At 43.3% G+C, this 16109-nt stretch overlaps 7 non-coding genes across 7 annotated transcripts; 4 read left to right on the top strand and 3 right to left on the bottom strand.

The window, feature by feature from the left end:
- Nucleotides 1-244: 244 nt before the first annotated feature.
- Nucleotides 245-333, top strand: TRNAY-GUA (transfer RNA tyrosine (anticodon GUA)). Its single transcript is given in 2 exon segments — nt 245-281; nt 298-333. It is a non-coding gene; the product is annotated as a tRNA-Tyr (tRNA).
- A 445-nt stretch (nt 334-778) lies between these two features.
- TRNAR-ACG (transfer RNA arginine (anticodon ACG)) lies at nt 779-851 on the bottom strand. The gene has a single exon. It is a non-coding gene; the product is annotated as a tRNA-Arg (tRNA).
- Nucleotides 852-1750: 899 nt separating this feature from the next.
- TRNAY-GUA (transfer RNA tyrosine (anticodon GUA)) lies at nt 1751-1839 on the top strand. The gene is given in 2 exon segments: nt 1751-1787; nt 1804-1839. It is a non-coding gene; the product is annotated as a tRNA-Tyr (tRNA).
- A 450-nt stretch (nt 1840-2289) lies between these two features.
- On the bottom strand, nt 2290-2362 carry TRNAR-ACG (transfer RNA arginine (anticodon ACG)). Its single transcript has one exon. It is a non-coding gene; the product is annotated as a tRNA-Arg (tRNA).
- Nucleotides 2363-2615: 253 nt separating this feature from the next.
- On the top strand, nt 2616-2705 carry TRNAY-GUA (transfer RNA tyrosine (anticodon GUA)). Its single transcript is given in 2 exon segments — nt 2616-2652; nt 2670-2705. It is a non-coding gene; the product is annotated as a tRNA-Tyr (tRNA).
- A 437-nt stretch (nt 2706-3142) lies between these two features.
- TRNAR-ACG (transfer RNA arginine (anticodon ACG)) lies at nt 3143-3215 on the bottom strand. Its single transcript has one exon. It is a non-coding gene; the product is annotated as a tRNA-Arg (tRNA).
- Nucleotides 3216-4945: 1730 nt separating this feature from the next.
- TRNAY-GUA (transfer RNA tyrosine (anticodon GUA)) lies at nt 4946-5035 on the top strand. Its single transcript is given in 2 exon segments — nt 4946-4982; nt 5000-5035. It is a non-coding gene; the product is annotated as a tRNA-Tyr (tRNA).
- Nucleotides 5036-16109: the final 11074 nt, after the last annotated feature.

Here is a 16109-nt window from a genome sequence, read left to right as displayed (position 1 = left end):
AGATGCATTCACACGTCACGCTAATAAAACACACAACCACGAGCCAGGCAGGAGTCGAACCTACAATCTTCTGATCCGTAGTCAAACGCGTTATCCATTTGCACCACTGGCCCTAGGTTCTTTAGCGCTTGCCAGACCTGTCTGTATAGTAACTGTGGCTCTGTAAGCACTGGGTGCAGGTTTGAGTCTACATTGCTACTGGTGTATGTAGTAGCAGTGAAGTGATAGACGATCTTCCAGGGTTCCTTCGATAGCTCAGTTGGTAGAGCGGAGGACTGTAGTTGGTTTGTGGTGGAAATCCTTAGGTCGCTGGTTCGACTCCGGCTCGAAGGAGGTTGATTTCATTTTCACCAAATTATGAAATTATTGGTCAAATAATGAAGTCTCAACGCGCCTGACGTGTACGTGAGTAAAGTGTCTTTTGTGGCAAACCTGGGCTTAAAATTCACAAAAGAACAGGGCATTAGGAGTTTAGTCGGATGGTTTTCTACAGATTCGTTGATTTTGACTTGGTGGATCTGGCTTCTTTTCTCATGGTTGTCTGCAAACTTGTCCAATTTCTCGTTTAATGACCCATGCCTTTTTAACACATAGCCACATAGATTCAGAAATTCACATCGATAGACGTTATCTTTGCAAATGTTAATTTTAAAAATCACCCACATTCATATAATATTTGAAATCAGTCCATTCCTCACATGTTGCGCCTTTTAATACTCTTTTTAAAGACAGAATAATAAAGATGCATTCACAACATCACACGTATAAAAAACAACCACGAGCCAGGCAGGAGTCGAACCTACAATCTTCTGATCCGTAGTCAGACGCGTTATCCATTGCGCCACTGGCCCCATATTCCTCAGCTCTTGTCAGACCTTTCTGTACAGTAACTGTGGCTGTGTAAGCGCTGGGTGCAGGTTTGACTCTACATTGCTACTGGTGTATGTAGTAGTAGTGACTTTTCCGAAAGAACCAATAATATGATAGACTATCTTACAGGGGTCATTTGATAGCTTAGTTGGTAGAGCGGAGGACTGTAGTTGATGTGGAGGTGGAAATCCTTAGGTCGCTGGTTTGACTCCGGCTCGAAAGAGGTTGATTCATTTTCACCAAAATTATGAATTTGTTGTTCAAACAATGAAGTCTCAACGCGCCTGACGTGCACATTTGGAAAGTGTCTTTTGGGCCAAACGTGGGCTTAAAATTCACAAAAAGAACAGGACATTAGTAGTTTAGTCAGATGGTTTTCGACAGATTCTTTGATTTTGACTTGGTGGATCTGGCTTCTTTTCTCATGGTTGTCTGCAAACTTGTCCAATTTCTCGTTTAATGACAAATGCATTTTTAACACCTAGTCACATAGATTCAGAAATTCACATCGATAGACGTTATCTTTGCAAGTGTTAATTATAAAAAAATCACCCACATTCACCATATTTTCGTTTAAATCAGGCCATTCCTCACATGTTGCGCCTTTAAGTACTATTTAGAAAGACAGAATAAAAAAGATGCATTCACACGTCACGCTAATAAAACACACAACCACGAGCCAGGCAGGAGTCGAACCTACAATCTTCTGATCCGTAGTCAAACGCGTTATCCATTTGCACCACTGGCCCTAGGTTCTTTAGCGCTTGCCAGACCTGTCTGTATAGTAACTGTGGCTCTGTAAGCACTGGGTGCAGGTTTGAGTCTACATTGCTACTGGTGTATGTAGTAGCAGTGAAGTGATAGACGATCTTCCAGGGTTCCTTCGATAGCTCAGTTGGTAGAGCGGAGGACTGTAGTTGGTTTGTGGTGGAAATCCTTAGGTCGCTGGTTCGACTCCGGCTCGAAGGAGGTTGATTTCATTTTCACCAAATTATGAAATTATTGGTCAAATAATGAAGTCTCAACGCGCCTGACGTGTACGTGAGTAAAGTGTCTTTTGTGGCAAACCTGGGCTTAAAATTCACAAAAGAACAGGGCATTAGGAGTTTAGTCGGATGGTTTTCTACAGATTCGTTGATTTTGACTTGGTGGATCTGGCTTCTTTTCTCATGGTTGTCTGCAAACTTGTCCAATTTCTCGTTTAATGACAAATGCCTTTTTAACACCTAGCCACATAGATTCAGAAATTCACATCGATAGACGTTATCTTTGCAAATGTTAATTAAAAAAATCACCCACATTCACCATATAATCTTTTAAATCAGGCCATTCCTCACATGTTGCACCTTTAAATACTCTTTATAAAGACAGAATAAAAAAGATGCATTCACAACATCACGCGTATAAAACACACAGCCACGAGCCAGGCAGGAGTCGAACCTACAATCTTCTGATCCGTAGTCAGACGCGTTATCCATTGCGCCACTGGCCCCATATTCCTCAGGTCTTGTCAGACCTGTCTGTACAGTAACTGTGGCTGTGTAAGCGCTGGGTGCAGGTTTGACTCTACATTGCTACTGGTGTATGTAGTAGTAGTGAAGTGATAGACTATAAATTTTGATTTAAAGCTTTCGTGACTGCAGTGATTCATATTCTTGGTCCTTTCGGTAAAGTCACGTTATTGTTTCCCTTCAACGTGACTTTTCCGAAAGAACCAATAATATGATAGACTATCTTACAGGGGTCCTTTGATAGCTTAGTTGGTAGAGCGGAGGACTGTAGTTGATGCGTAGGTGGAAATCCTTAGGTCGCTGGTTTGACTCCGGCTCGAAAGAGGTTGATTTAATTTCACCCAAATTTTGAATTTGTTGTTCAAACAATGAAGTCTCAACGCGCCTGACGTGCACATTTGGAAAGTGTTTTTTGTGGCAAACCTGGGCTTAAAATTCACAAAAAGAACAGGACATTAGTAGTTTTGTCAGATGGTTTTCTACAGATTCTTTGATTTTGACTTGGTTGATCTGGCTTCTTTTCTCATGGTTGTCTGCAAGCTTATCTAATTTCTTGTAATGACCCATGCCTTTTTAACAAATGGCCACATAGATTCAGAAATTCACATCGATAGACGATTTCTTTGCAAGTGTCACTTACATTCACCATATTTTCGTTTAAATCAGGCCATTCCTCACATGTTGCGCCTTTTAATACTCTTTTTAAAGACACAATAAAAAAAGATGCATTCACAACATCACGCGTATAAAACACACATGCACGAGCCAGGCAGGAGTCGAACCTACAATCTTCTGATCCGTAGTCAGACGCGTTATCCATTGCGCCACTGGCCCCATATACCTCAGTTCTTGTCAGACCTGTCTGTACAATAACTGTGGCTGTGTAAGCGCTGGGTGCAGGTTTGAGTCTACATTGCTACTAGTGTATGTAGTAGTAGTAGTGAAGTGATAGACTACCGTTCAGGGTTCGTTCGATAGCTCAGTTGGTAGAGAGGTGGGCTGTAGTTGGATTGTGGTGGAAACCCTTAGGTCGCTGGTTCGACTCTGGCGTGAAGGAGGTTGATTTATTTTCACCAAATTATGAAATTATTGGTCAAATAATGAAGTCTCAACGCGCCTGACGTGTACGTGAGTAAAGTGTCTTTTGTGGCAAACCTGGGCTTAAAATTCACAAAAGAACAGGACATTAGGTGTTTAGTCGGATGGTTTTCTACAGATTCGTTGATTTTGACTTGGTGGATCTGGCTTCTTTTCTCATGGTTGTCTGCAAACTTGTCCAATTTCTCGTTTAATGACCCATGCCTTTTTAACACCTAGCCACATAGATTCAGAAATTCACATCGATAGACGTTATCTTTGCAAGTGTTAATAAAAAAAATCACCCACATTCACCATATTTTCGTTTAAATCAGGCCATTCCTCACATGTTGCGCCTTTAAGTACTATTTAGAAAGACAGAATAAAAAAGATGCATTCACACGTCACGCTAATAAAACTCACAGCCACGAGCCAGGCAGGAGTCGAACCTACAATCTTTTTGATGCGTAGTCAGACGCGTTATCCATTGCGCCACTGGCCCCAAGTTCTTTAGCTCTTGCCAGACCTGTCTGTATAGTAACTGTGGCTCTGTAAGCACTGGGTGAAGGTTTGAGTCTACATTGCTACTGGTGTATGTAGTAGCAGTGAAGTGATAGACGATCTTACAGGGTTCCTTCGATAGCTCAGTTGGTAGAGCGGAGGACTGTAGTTGATGCGTAGGTGGAAATCCTCAGGTCGCTGGTTTGACTCAAGCTCGAAAGCGGTTGATTTATTTTCACCAAATTATGAATTTGTTGTTCAAACAATGAAGTCTCAACTCGCCTGACGTGCACATAAGGAAGTGTTTTTTGTGGCAAACCTGGGCTTAAAATTCAGAAAAATAACAGGACATTAGTAGTTTTGTCAGATGGTTTTCTACAGATTCTTTGATTTTGACTTGGTTGATCTGGCTTCTTTTCTCATGGTTGTCTGCAAGCTTATCTAATTTCTTGTAATGACACTTACCTTTTTAACAAATGGCCACATAGATTCAGAAATTCACATCAATAGACGTTATCTTTGCAAATGTTAATTTTAAAAATCACCCACATTCATATAATATTTGAAATCAGTCCATTCCTCACATGTTGCGCCTTTTAATACTCTTTTTAAAGACAGAATAATAAAGATGCATTCACAACATCACACGTATAAAACACACAACCACGAGCCAGGCAGGAGTCGACCTACAATCTCCTGATCCGTAGTCAGACGCGTTATCCATTGCGCCACTGGCCCCATATACCTCAGCTCTTGTCAGACCTGTCTGTAACTGTGGCTGTGTAGGCGCTGGGTGAAGGTTTGAGTCTACATTGCTACTGGTGTATGTAGTAGTAGTGAAGTGATAGACTATAAATTTTGATTTAAAGCTTTCGTGACTGCTGTGATTCATATTCTTGGTCCTTTCGGTAAAGTCACGTTATTGTTTCCATTCAACGTGACTTTACCGAAAGAACCAATAATGTGATAGACTATCTTACGGGGTTCCTTCGATAGCTCAGTTGGTAGAGCTGAGGACTGTAGTTGATGCGTAGGTGGAAATCCTCAGGTCGCTGGTTTGACTCCGGCTCGAAAGAGGTTGATTTATTTTCACCAAAATTATGAATTTATTGTTCAAACAATGAAGTCTCAACGCGCCTGACGTGTACGTGAGTAAAGTGTCTTTTGTGGCAAACCTGGGCTTAAAATTCACAAAAGAACAGGACATTAGGAGTTTAGTCGGATGGTTTTCTACAGATTCTTTGATTTTGACTTGTGGATCTGGCTTCTTTTCTCATGGTGGTCTGCAAACTTTTGCAATTTCTTGTTTAATGACCCATGCCTTTTTAACAAATGGCCAAAGATATTCAGAAATGCACATCGATAGACGTTTTCTTTGCAAGTGTTAATTTAAAAAATCACCCACATTCACCATATTTTCGTTTAAATCAGGCCATTCCTCACATGTTGCGCCTTGAAATACTCTTGAGAAAGACAGAATAAAAAAGAAAGCATTCACACGTCACGCTAATAAACCACACAACCACGCGCCAGGCAAGAGTCGAACCTTCATTCTTCTGAACCATAGTCAAACGCGTTATCCATGGCGCCACTGGCCCCCAATGCCTCAGCTCTTGTCCCACCTGTCTGTACAGTAACTGTGGCTGTGTAAGCACTGGGTGCAGGTTTGAATCTGCATTGCTACTGGTGTATGTGTCATGAGATATTGACATCTACTGTTTGGTAAAGGGTAGCATGGGTACAGGCACCATTAAAACCATTATCCAATCCTCAAAGGGGAATGTATACGGTAAAGGGTAGGACCGGTCGAAAAACTCCGAGAACCGGCTGGAAAGTTCCACAAGAGGGCGTTGCCAGAGGCGGAGCGTAGCCGCGCCGGCGAGAATGTAATCGGAGGCGTGTGAAGTTTTGGGTCCGGACTGCGTCGCTGCTTGCCGTCATCTCTCTCCTTCGTTCGGCCACGTGGCGGATCTCTGGCAAAGCTTCACCGCCCTCCCTGGCACGCCGTCAGCCAGAAGCGAGACCGGGAGCGGACAGGCAGAACCAGCCGTGTGGTCAACCGTGTGTGTAGTCTGTAGAACGTAACATCTAAGTGTGTACCTGGAGAGGACGCCGATAACGTTGGCCTGTGCCTGGCCGTTCGTGGAATAAATTAGAGTACCCTCTCCACGACGTGTCGTGGAAGTCGCTCATTACATGTACTAGCAGTGAAGTGATGGCTCAGTTGGTAGAGCGGAGGACTGGTAGAGCGGAGGACTGTAGTTGGTTGTGGTTGAAATCCTTAGGTTGCTGGTTTGACTCTGGCTCGAAGGAGGTTGGTTTATGCTTCACCAATTTTATGCCAAATTATTAAATTATTCATACAATGAAGGCTGAACGCGCCTGACATGCACATTAGGATAGTGTTTTTTGGGCCAAACCTGGGCTTAAAATGCACAAAAAGAACAAGACATTAGTAGTTTTGTCAGAAGGTTTTCGGCAGATGCTTTGATTTTGACTTGGTGGATCTGGCTTCATTTTTCATGGTTGTCTGCAAACTTTTCCAATATATTGTTTAATGACGCATGCCAATTTAACAAATGGACACGTAGATTCAGAAATGCACATCGATGGACGTTTTCTTCGCAAATGTTAAGTAAAAAAATCACCCACATTCACCATATTTCGTTTAAATCAGGCCATTCCTCACATTTTCCGCCTTTAAATACTCTTTAGAAAGACAGAATAAAAAAGGAAGCATTCAAACATCACGCTAATAAAATTAACAGCCACGAGCAAGGTAGGAGTCGAACTTAAAATCTTCTGATTCGCAGTCAGACGCGTTATCCATTGCATCACTGGCCCCATGTGCGTTAGTTGCTGTCATACACGTCTGTACAGTAACTGTGGCTGCGTAAGTACTGGGTCAATGTTTCACTTTGCATTGCTACTTGCGTATATACGAGCAGTGAAGTGATAGGATTTCCTTGTGGGGTCCTTTGATAGCTCAGTTGATACGGTGGAGGACTGTAGTTGTGGTTGAAATCCGTAGGTTGCTGGTTTGAATATGGCTCTAAGAAGGTTGTGTTATTCTTCACCACATCATTAAACCATTACACTATATAACACAATTTTTGTCCGTGGGTAGTAAGTGTCATTTTTTATTGCTTATGCCTACAAAGTATAGAAAATGGCTATTATTCCCCACAAACTTTGCTTTTGTGACCAGGACAGTCAAATTTTGAAATGTACATATTTTCAACGAGAAAACGGGCGAATTTGTTTATTTTTGTTCACATGTCAGAAAACAACAACATATGAATAGAAATTAACATGAATTTACTAAAGTAATACAAAATGACTACAAAAGATTTAGAAGTGAGTAGTTTTTCGAGATTTACGATTTTACTGTAAACCACTGTCACGAATCAGCCCCCAAATGTAGTCTCCCATCATGGTCTCGTTATACTGTCCTTGATAGCGGCGTTCAAAGTCCAGTATATCCTGGTGGAAGCGCTCGCCTTGCTCCTCCAAGTACGCTCCCATGTTTTCCTTGAATTTATCAAGATGAGCATCAAGGATATGGACTTTGAGGGACATCCTACAGCCCATTCTGCTGTAGTCCTTCACCAGAGTCTCAACCAGCTCCACGTAGTTTTCGACCTTGTGATTGCCCAGGAAGCCACGAACCACTGCGACAAAGCTGTTCCAAGCCGCTTTCTCCTTACTAGTGAGCTTCTTGGGGAATTAATTGCACTCCAGGATCTTCTTTATCTGTGGTCCGACGAAGACACCGGCTTTGACCTTTGCCTCAGACAGCTTAGGGAAGAAGTCTTGAAGGTACTTTAAGGCTGCCGACTCCTTATCTACAGCTTTGACAAATTGTTTCATAAGGCCCAATTTGATGTGCAGTGGTGGCATCAGCACCTTCCGTGGGTCCACCAGTGGCTCCCACTTGACGTTGTTCCTCCCCACAGAGAACTCGGTCCGCTGTGGCCAGTCCCGCCTGTGGTAATGCGCCTTGGTGTCCCTGCTGTCCCAAAGGCAAAGATAGCAGGGAAACTTGGTAAAACCGCCTTGGAGACCCATCAGGAATGGCACCATTTTGAAGTCTCCAATGACCTCCCAGCCCTACTCACCATACTTCAAGGCGTCCAGCAATGTCTTGATGCTGTTGTAATCCTCTTTGAGGTGCACCGAGTGAGCCAGGGGAAGAGATGGGTACTTGTTACCATTATGGAGCAGCACGGCTTTGAGACTCCTGGATGAGCTGTCAATGAAGAGGCGCCACTCATTCTGGTTACAGGCGATTCCGATTGCCTCGAACAGACTGGTCACATTGTGGCACAAGCAGAGCCGATTTTGACGGGTGAAGAAGCTGCAATAAGGTTGGTGACGTTTCCTCTGATCTGCGACTTGCACACTTTCATCCAACAAGTTCCACTGCTTGAGCTTGGACGTCAAAAGCTCGGCATTGGACTTGGTGAGACCAAGGTCTCTGGTCAAGTCGTTGAGTTATTATTGGTTGGGGTAGTATGGGTTTCTCTCCTCAGCTCCACCTCTGAAATTGTCACCTGGATCTACAACGTCTTCCTCGCTCTCTGACTTGCTGCTCTCTTCTAAAGACGGCTGCTCTCTCTCCGGAGGAGTGGGTACGGGGAGCTCATGGCAGTGTGGCACCGGGGTGATGGATGAAGGAAGGTCCGGATACGTGATAGCAGGTGCTTTCTTGCCAGTCCGACGTTTGGAAGGGTCCACCATGCAGAAGTAGCAGTTGCTTGAGCGGTAAGTGGGTTCCCGCCAAATTCTTGGGATAGCGAACTTCATGGTTCTCTTTTTCCCTCTGCACCATCCTACAAAAATACATTGATTTCACGCATGACTAATGTGTAAGAGATTATCGCAACATTTTTCATACGTAATATATTTTTTCAATAACGTTGAAAATTGTAAAACGTTTTTAAATAAAAAACTTTTACAATTAAAAATTTTTAAACAAATTTTATAACATAAAATTCCAAGCAACAATTGGTCCATCTTACCTTCCAGAGTTTTTTTTGCATTGCTCGCAAGTGAAATGAGGTGCCCAGGGTTTGTCCTGATCCCCGACAGGCATGCCTAAATATGCCTTGTAGGCCTCACGCATCTTAACAGATGCTTCCACAGAGGAATTTTTCGCTCTTGTCTTGATAAATTGGTCGCAGACATAGCAAAATGCGTCTGCCGAATGCTTGCAGCCTCTTGATGCCATCTCAGAAAATGCAGATATGTATCCACTTAGGCAGCTGGAACAAAACTGAACTGGTGGGCTTAAGGCTCCTGTATTTATACTACTGTAGCGCCATAGATGGAACGGTACCTCGTACCGTCAGGGGAGGGGCTGCAGTGTCAGCCCAAGAGGGGAGGGGCTGCTGGGGGCTCAGGATCCCCAGACAGCTAAGCCCCTCTGCGCCCCCAACGGGGGGGGGGGGGGGGCTGCGGGGTTCTGGGATCCCACGCAGCCCCACCCCTCAATGGACAAGGGGCGAAGTTAGAACAGCCTCCCCCTAGGCACCCATAGCCGGAGGACCCTGAGTGTAGTCCTGTGGTATAGGGCACGTTAGCCCAGAGGCAGTACCTCCCTAGACAGTGGTGTAGGAGGATCCTGAGTGTAGCCCTGTGTTAGGGCACGTTAGCTCAGAGGCAGTACCCTCCCTAGACAGTGGTGTAGGAGGACCCTGAGTGTAGCCCTGTGTTATAGGGCACGTACCCTCTCTAGACAGTGGTGTAGGAGGATCCTGATTGTAGTCCTGTGTTAGGGCACGTTAGCTCAGAGGCAGTACCCTCCCTAGACAGTAGGTGTAGGAGGATCCTGAGTGTAGCCCTGTGTTAGGGCACGTTAGCTCAGAGGCAGTACCCTCCATAGACAGTGGTGTAGGAGGATCCTGATTGTAGTGCTGTGTTAGGGCACGTTAGCTCAGAGGCAGTACCCTCCCTAGACAGTGGTGTAGGAGGACCCTGAGTGTAGCCCTGTGTTAAGGCACGTTAGCCCAGAGGCAGCACCTCCCCAGACAGTAGCTCTAGGTGGACAGTAACCCTGATTGTACTGGGACTGTACTGCCGAGCGAGGTGGTTTAATAAATAGTGTTGCCTCCAAGAACCGACTCCGACGTCTCCTGAATCCACAACACTACACTACTATTTATATTACTGGAAAGTTCTAGAATGTTCTAAAAGTTACTCCAAGTTTACTCAGCACTGAATCTATCTGGAATTCTCATTGAACATTGGTAAATTTCAAAATATCACTGTCCTGGTCACAAAAGCAAAGTTTGTGGGGAATAATAGCTATTTTCTGTACTTTTGAGGAATAAGCAATTAGAAAATAACACTACCCAGGAACAATTTTTGTTACACTGTTAATCCTACAATGAAGGCTCAACGCACCTGACGTTCACATTAGCAAAGTGTGATTTTGGCCAACCTTGGCTTAAAATATACCAAAAAGAAAGGGACATTGGTAGTTTTTGTCAGATGGCTTTCTCCAGATACTTTGATTTTGACTTGGTGGATCTGGCTTCATTTCTCATGGTTGTCTGCAAACTTTCCAATATATTGTTTAATAAGTTAAACACGTAGGCTTTCGCGACTAATATTATTCATAATAAAGGTTTTTGGGTTAGATCGCGTTATTTATAAATGTGTCGTAACCCTCCACCACCCGACACGGCCAATCAGCAAAAAAGTGTCACTTTGACAAAAGACAAATAGTTCACTACTTTAGCCCACCGGTGTGTTGAAGAGTGAATCCACAACATTTACAGTTTGAGTACGACGTTTCGCAGCATCATCGGGCAATTCGCCAGAATGGTAAAGCCGTCACTTGCTCCCGGTCTTAAATAGAGCAGCAGGGTGACGTCATCATTTAGCTCATTCAGGTGCAGTGATTTGAGGCGGAAATACTTTTTTATCAAGACGCTCATACATTGGGCTAAACAGTGTCAGATGGTGAAAGTCCAGTGAGCGAGATCAAACAGTGTCAGATGGTGAAAGTCCAGTGAGCGAGATCAAACACGTTAAAGAAGCATTACGACAGAATGGCTACAATAATACTCAAATTAACAGAGCACTGAATGCCAAATCACGATCGCAAAGCAACACTGCTGAAAACGATCAGATTGTAAAAAAATTAAAATTCCATGCATCTCAGGAGTAACTGACAAATTAGCCCGTGTTTTGCAAAAGCAAAACATTACAGTAAGATTTGGTACAGTACACAAAATTCAAAAAATAGTATCTTGCACTAAAGACGAATTACCTAAATTATCAACAGGTGTATATCGGATTAATTGTTTATGTGGCAGATGCTATATTGGACAGACGGGACGTAACATCAGCATAAGACTAAAAGAACACCAAAGAAATATTAAATTATCTCAAACACAACTGTCGGCAGTGGCAGAACATGCTTGTCAACTAGGACACTCAATTGATGTTGATAACGTTGAAGTGTTGTGTAAAACTAATTATTACTGGCAAAGACTAATAGAGAATCCATTGAAATTGAGAGAAATAGAAATAACTTTAATCGCTCTGACAGCTACAGGCTTAGTGCGGCTTGGAAGCGTATTATTAAATAATACACATTACAATTCCTTACAGGGGAAACACGTACTAATTAACGGATTACTAACGTAGCATATAATCACAATAACACACATTTATAACTAATTACTAATCTACAACTCATTACTAATCATAACCATTGACTGATTACCAATCGATTATATAATTACAATACCCCCACCCCTCCGCCTCAAATCACTGCACCTGAATGAGTTAAATGATGACGTCACCCTGCTGCTCTATTTAAGACCGGGAGCAAGTGAGGGCTTTACCATTCTGGCGAATTTCATGATGATGCTGGATGTAATTACCAGCGAAACGTTGTACTCAAACTGTAAATGTTGTGGATTCACTCTTCAACACACCGGTGGGCTAAAGTAGTGAACTATTTGTCTTTTGTCAACGTGACACTTTTTTGCTGATTGGCCGTGTCGGGTGGTGGAGGGTTACGACACATTTAGAAATAACGCGATCTGACCCAAAAACCGTTATTATGGATATTGTTTAATAACCCTGCCATTTTAACAAATGGCCACATAGATTCAGAAATGCACATCGATAGACATTTTCTTTGCAATTTTTTACTTATAAAAACACCCAAATTCACCATATGTTCGTTTAAATCAGGCCATTCCTCACATGTTGCGACTTTAAATACTCTTTATAAAGAGAGAATAACAAGGAAGCATTCAAACATCACGCTAAATAAACACACAGCCACGAGCCAGGCAAGAGTCGACCTTACAATCTTCTGATCCGTAGTCAGACGCGTTATCCATTGCGCCACTGGCCCCATGTCCACGAGATGTTGTCAAACCTGTCTATGCAGTAACTGTAGCTGTATAGATACTGGGTGTAGGTCTTGGTCTGTATTTCAACTGGTGTGCAGACAAACAGTGAAGTGATCGAAACCCTTACCTGGCGACTTGGCCACTTGTTCACATCGAGGGTCCAAAAGTGTGCAATGTTCAGTTAAATATTAAAGCATCTTTTCACCCTGCTTTTTCTACATTGAGTGATATGTAATTGTAGTTTAATTTGTTTTATAGTTGTATGTGTTTCTCTTGACATGATCACATTATCATTTTCTGTCATTGAAAATGCACCACAAGAGTTGGAAGACAATATAACAAAGCATTATTATTATTTGTAAATGGTGAATAGTATATCATGTACAACAATCAAACTCAGGTAGCTTGTATTAGTCACAATCAATAACAAAAATAATCACTATACCACCATCCCCTTTTGCAAATTCATGAATTTGGATACATACATCAGATTTAATTTAAATATGTAATAACATTACATTTGTAATTGGTATCTAATTGACACAAATCTAAGTAATTGATGATTTGTGCCTAATTTGCACATCCGCCCGTAGTTTGTAAATGTAATGGATTTTGCCCCCCTCCCTCCCTCCCTCGCCTCTCCACAAAGTGACACGAAGCATATTTAAATTGTACAGTACATGCGAGATCGTTAAGGACCTTCGATCCAGGTTTTAAGGGGGCGCGTTGGGTGAGCAAAGTTCTTCCGCCACTGCAGACCGTGAATCCCGCACGTACACGCGCGCGCACAAGCACGTGTCCGTTTATGGTGTCGTCAGCTTTATTGAAGCAGCGCCCCACGCCAGCAACTCTCACACGGATGGCGTCACCGTCATCGCCAGAGAGAGGTCACGGCAGTGCCTGCGATAGCACCACGGTGCTTGCTGACAGCGCCTTGGCATTCACCGGGATTTTCCAACCCCACAAGGGTGATATGCATTGCCATGAATCAGGATCACGGTTCGACTCAATAATCTGTTCTTGGAGATAGAGCGGGTAAAGCGGTGGCACGTTGGTGCCTGCACTTCGCTATCAATCCAGCAACGTGAGTTGACTTTCTGGCCATGGCTAACATCAGTGGTGAGTGATACCTGAACCAGTCCTGGGACTCTCACTTTACAACCCTCACTCACAAGCATGGTGCATCAACCCAGCCTCTCAGAATTACCGGGTCACGAGCGTGGTGAGTGCGGGTTCATTTAGGGTGACTTGGTCTTAGATCAATATTGTAGCTTCACACCAACGTTACAAGTCCAAACGGTGTCAGGCTTACAAGATGCATGAATACCAAGCCCCTGAGAAACGCACCCGGTGCTTGAACCCAGACTCTCAGAATTACTGGCTCATTGTCTCAATATAGGCATTAAACGACTGGGAATCACCCAAAGTGTGGGTTTGAACACAGCATCATAGATTGCTGGCTCAGCGAGAAGCACCCAGGCCCAGGGCTTGAACCCAGATTTTTTGAGACATAGCCTCAGTGTCTCAATTTAAACACCAGGTCTTTGAATATCACCCAGATCCAGGGCATGAACTCAGAGGCAATGGCGGAGTGTTGCAATATAAACATTTGCGTCCTGAGGGATACATCCATCCAGAGTTTGAACCCACACCCTTATAGGTAGGTGCTGGCTTAGTCACTCAACAGAAGACGAATCTTCTAGAAAAAGGGATTGAATTTGAATTAATATCTTCATAGATACTGGCTGGCTCATTCTAACATAAATATCGGCCCTATGAGCCACTGATCAAGCTCTCCATTCTTGACAATGTCCTTAATTTCCGACAAAGAGCAGTATCCGGGTGGCAAACACCCTTCACGCAAACACTTAAGGTTATGTGCTGAGTCTCACCATAATCTCACATTCAAGGACCGCCTACCATTATTGCCATGGTAACATCCACGATTGGCCAGAACCCGGTTGGGTGGGAGAGGGTATCGGCCGTGGTCTTATATCATTTACGACTAAATTACCCTGCATGCCCCCAATCTCGCCAGATCTCGGATAACAAGGAGAGTTCAGCCTGGTTTGCATGTGCATCGGAGAGTGCATGGGAATAGCAGGTGTCGTAGGCTTGGGCTAAGAGGTGACCAGGAGATAGAGCCGTACAGCAATGGATTATTGAATCCATCCGTGCGGAGCTTTAAAGCATTTACCCTCTTGTGTGTGGTGGATTTTCTCTGGGTTCCCCGGCTCCTTCCCACACAAAGTGAAATGCTCATGAATGAGATTGGTCAAGCATCGCGACGCACGCATCTCCTAAAACAAGCCTTGAGACTCACTGAGATATTCCTCATCGCTGATGGCATGTTATTTGCTTTGTAATTTGGATTCGTTCGGATATTGCGTGATTTTTTTTGTTATTTGTTTCTAATTTTTTGTTGATTATTTGTCAGACATTCTATTGCGATGTTGTGGAGCTGACAAGGCAAGCATGTCGCTGCACCCGGTCTAACATCAGCTTCACTGTGCATGCGACCAATAAAATTTGATTGATTGTAATGCCGAAACCGGTCCAGAGTTCGCATGTCTTGAATCAATGCCGCTGAAATTATGCATTCGCAAAGGGCCGTGCGGCTGATGGGTTGTGTAAGACACACTTTCATTGTTTATGTGGAGAGATGGATGTGTGTTAAGAGGCATATTGTCTGCTGATTTATTTTGTCATTTATATTCTCCACGACACTTACGATTTTTTTTTTTACTCATAAGCTTATTTCTGTTTTACCGCAGCCATGGTGTAACTTGAGGCCATATATATCGAGGTATTCAAGAGTTCAAGCTATCATTGCATATTTTACCCGATTTCATATTTGAATGTGTGTGTACAATGTTTTAATGCCCCCTTGAGTCGGGGCGAAACTACATTTCAAATAAAACCTTTAACCTTGAAATAAACTGAATGACTATTTAACGTACAATATATTTAATCATTGTCACGATCACTTTGTCAGATTAATGACGATGAGATAAAGTACAAGAAGGTGCGTGGATGACAAGCCCATGATAAACCGCTGGTCAGTGTAGGCTGGTGAAGTGGTGGGGGATTGGGGGTCTTGCTAGGACTCGTTCAGATATCGTTTGTCAATTATGCCAGCCATGCATGGCCTGGAATCAAACTCAAGTCACAAATTTTCTTGTTGTGGTTTTCACCACTGATGATTTATTGCTTGTGTTGCAGTCGAAACGTCGTGAGAATTTTATTGTTTGATATTTGTATTATTTTATTGTTTCCCTTCTACGTGACTTTACCGAAAGAACCAAGAATATGAATCCCTGCAGTCACGAAAGCTTTAAATCAAAATTCAAGTCACAAAGTTCATAGTGGAGGGACCCAATCCACTGTGCCACCACTTATCTGCAAGATGTACCGTACGTGTGTGAGAGGATGACCCCAGTAGATGTCACAAAACTACTTTGGAAGCCGCTTCAGTTGGCCTCTTTATCCACACGAAAGGGCACACATTTTACATGACCTGCGAAAAGTGTTAGTCGCATGTCAAAGAAGACAAACAAAAAAGTATAAAAGTCTCATAGCTTGAATTTTGCCAAATTGAAAACCAAAATGTAACACAGTGGACGTGTTTGTGTGTAGTCAGTGGTGGCCGGGCTGGAACCAGCCACTCACTCACTACATTTGAGGACCTGGTCTAATCACCACTCAGTCTATATGAATCACGATGAGACTGTGTGAAATATATTTGTGACCAGCCTGAGACCACTAACTCAGTCCA

The sequence above is a fragment of the Petromyzon marinus genome, chromosome 52 (genome assembly GCF_048934315.1).
Source record: "Petromyzon marinus isolate PM22_M1 ecotype Great Lakes invasive population chromosome 52, UKy_Petmar_22M1.pri1.0, whole genome shotgun sequence".
Taxonomy (NCBI): domain Eukaryota; kingdom Metazoa; phylum Chordata; class Hyperoartia; order Petromyzontiformes; family Petromyzontidae; genus Petromyzon; species Petromyzon marinus.
This window is presented reverse-complemented; position numbering and strand designations above follow the sequence as displayed.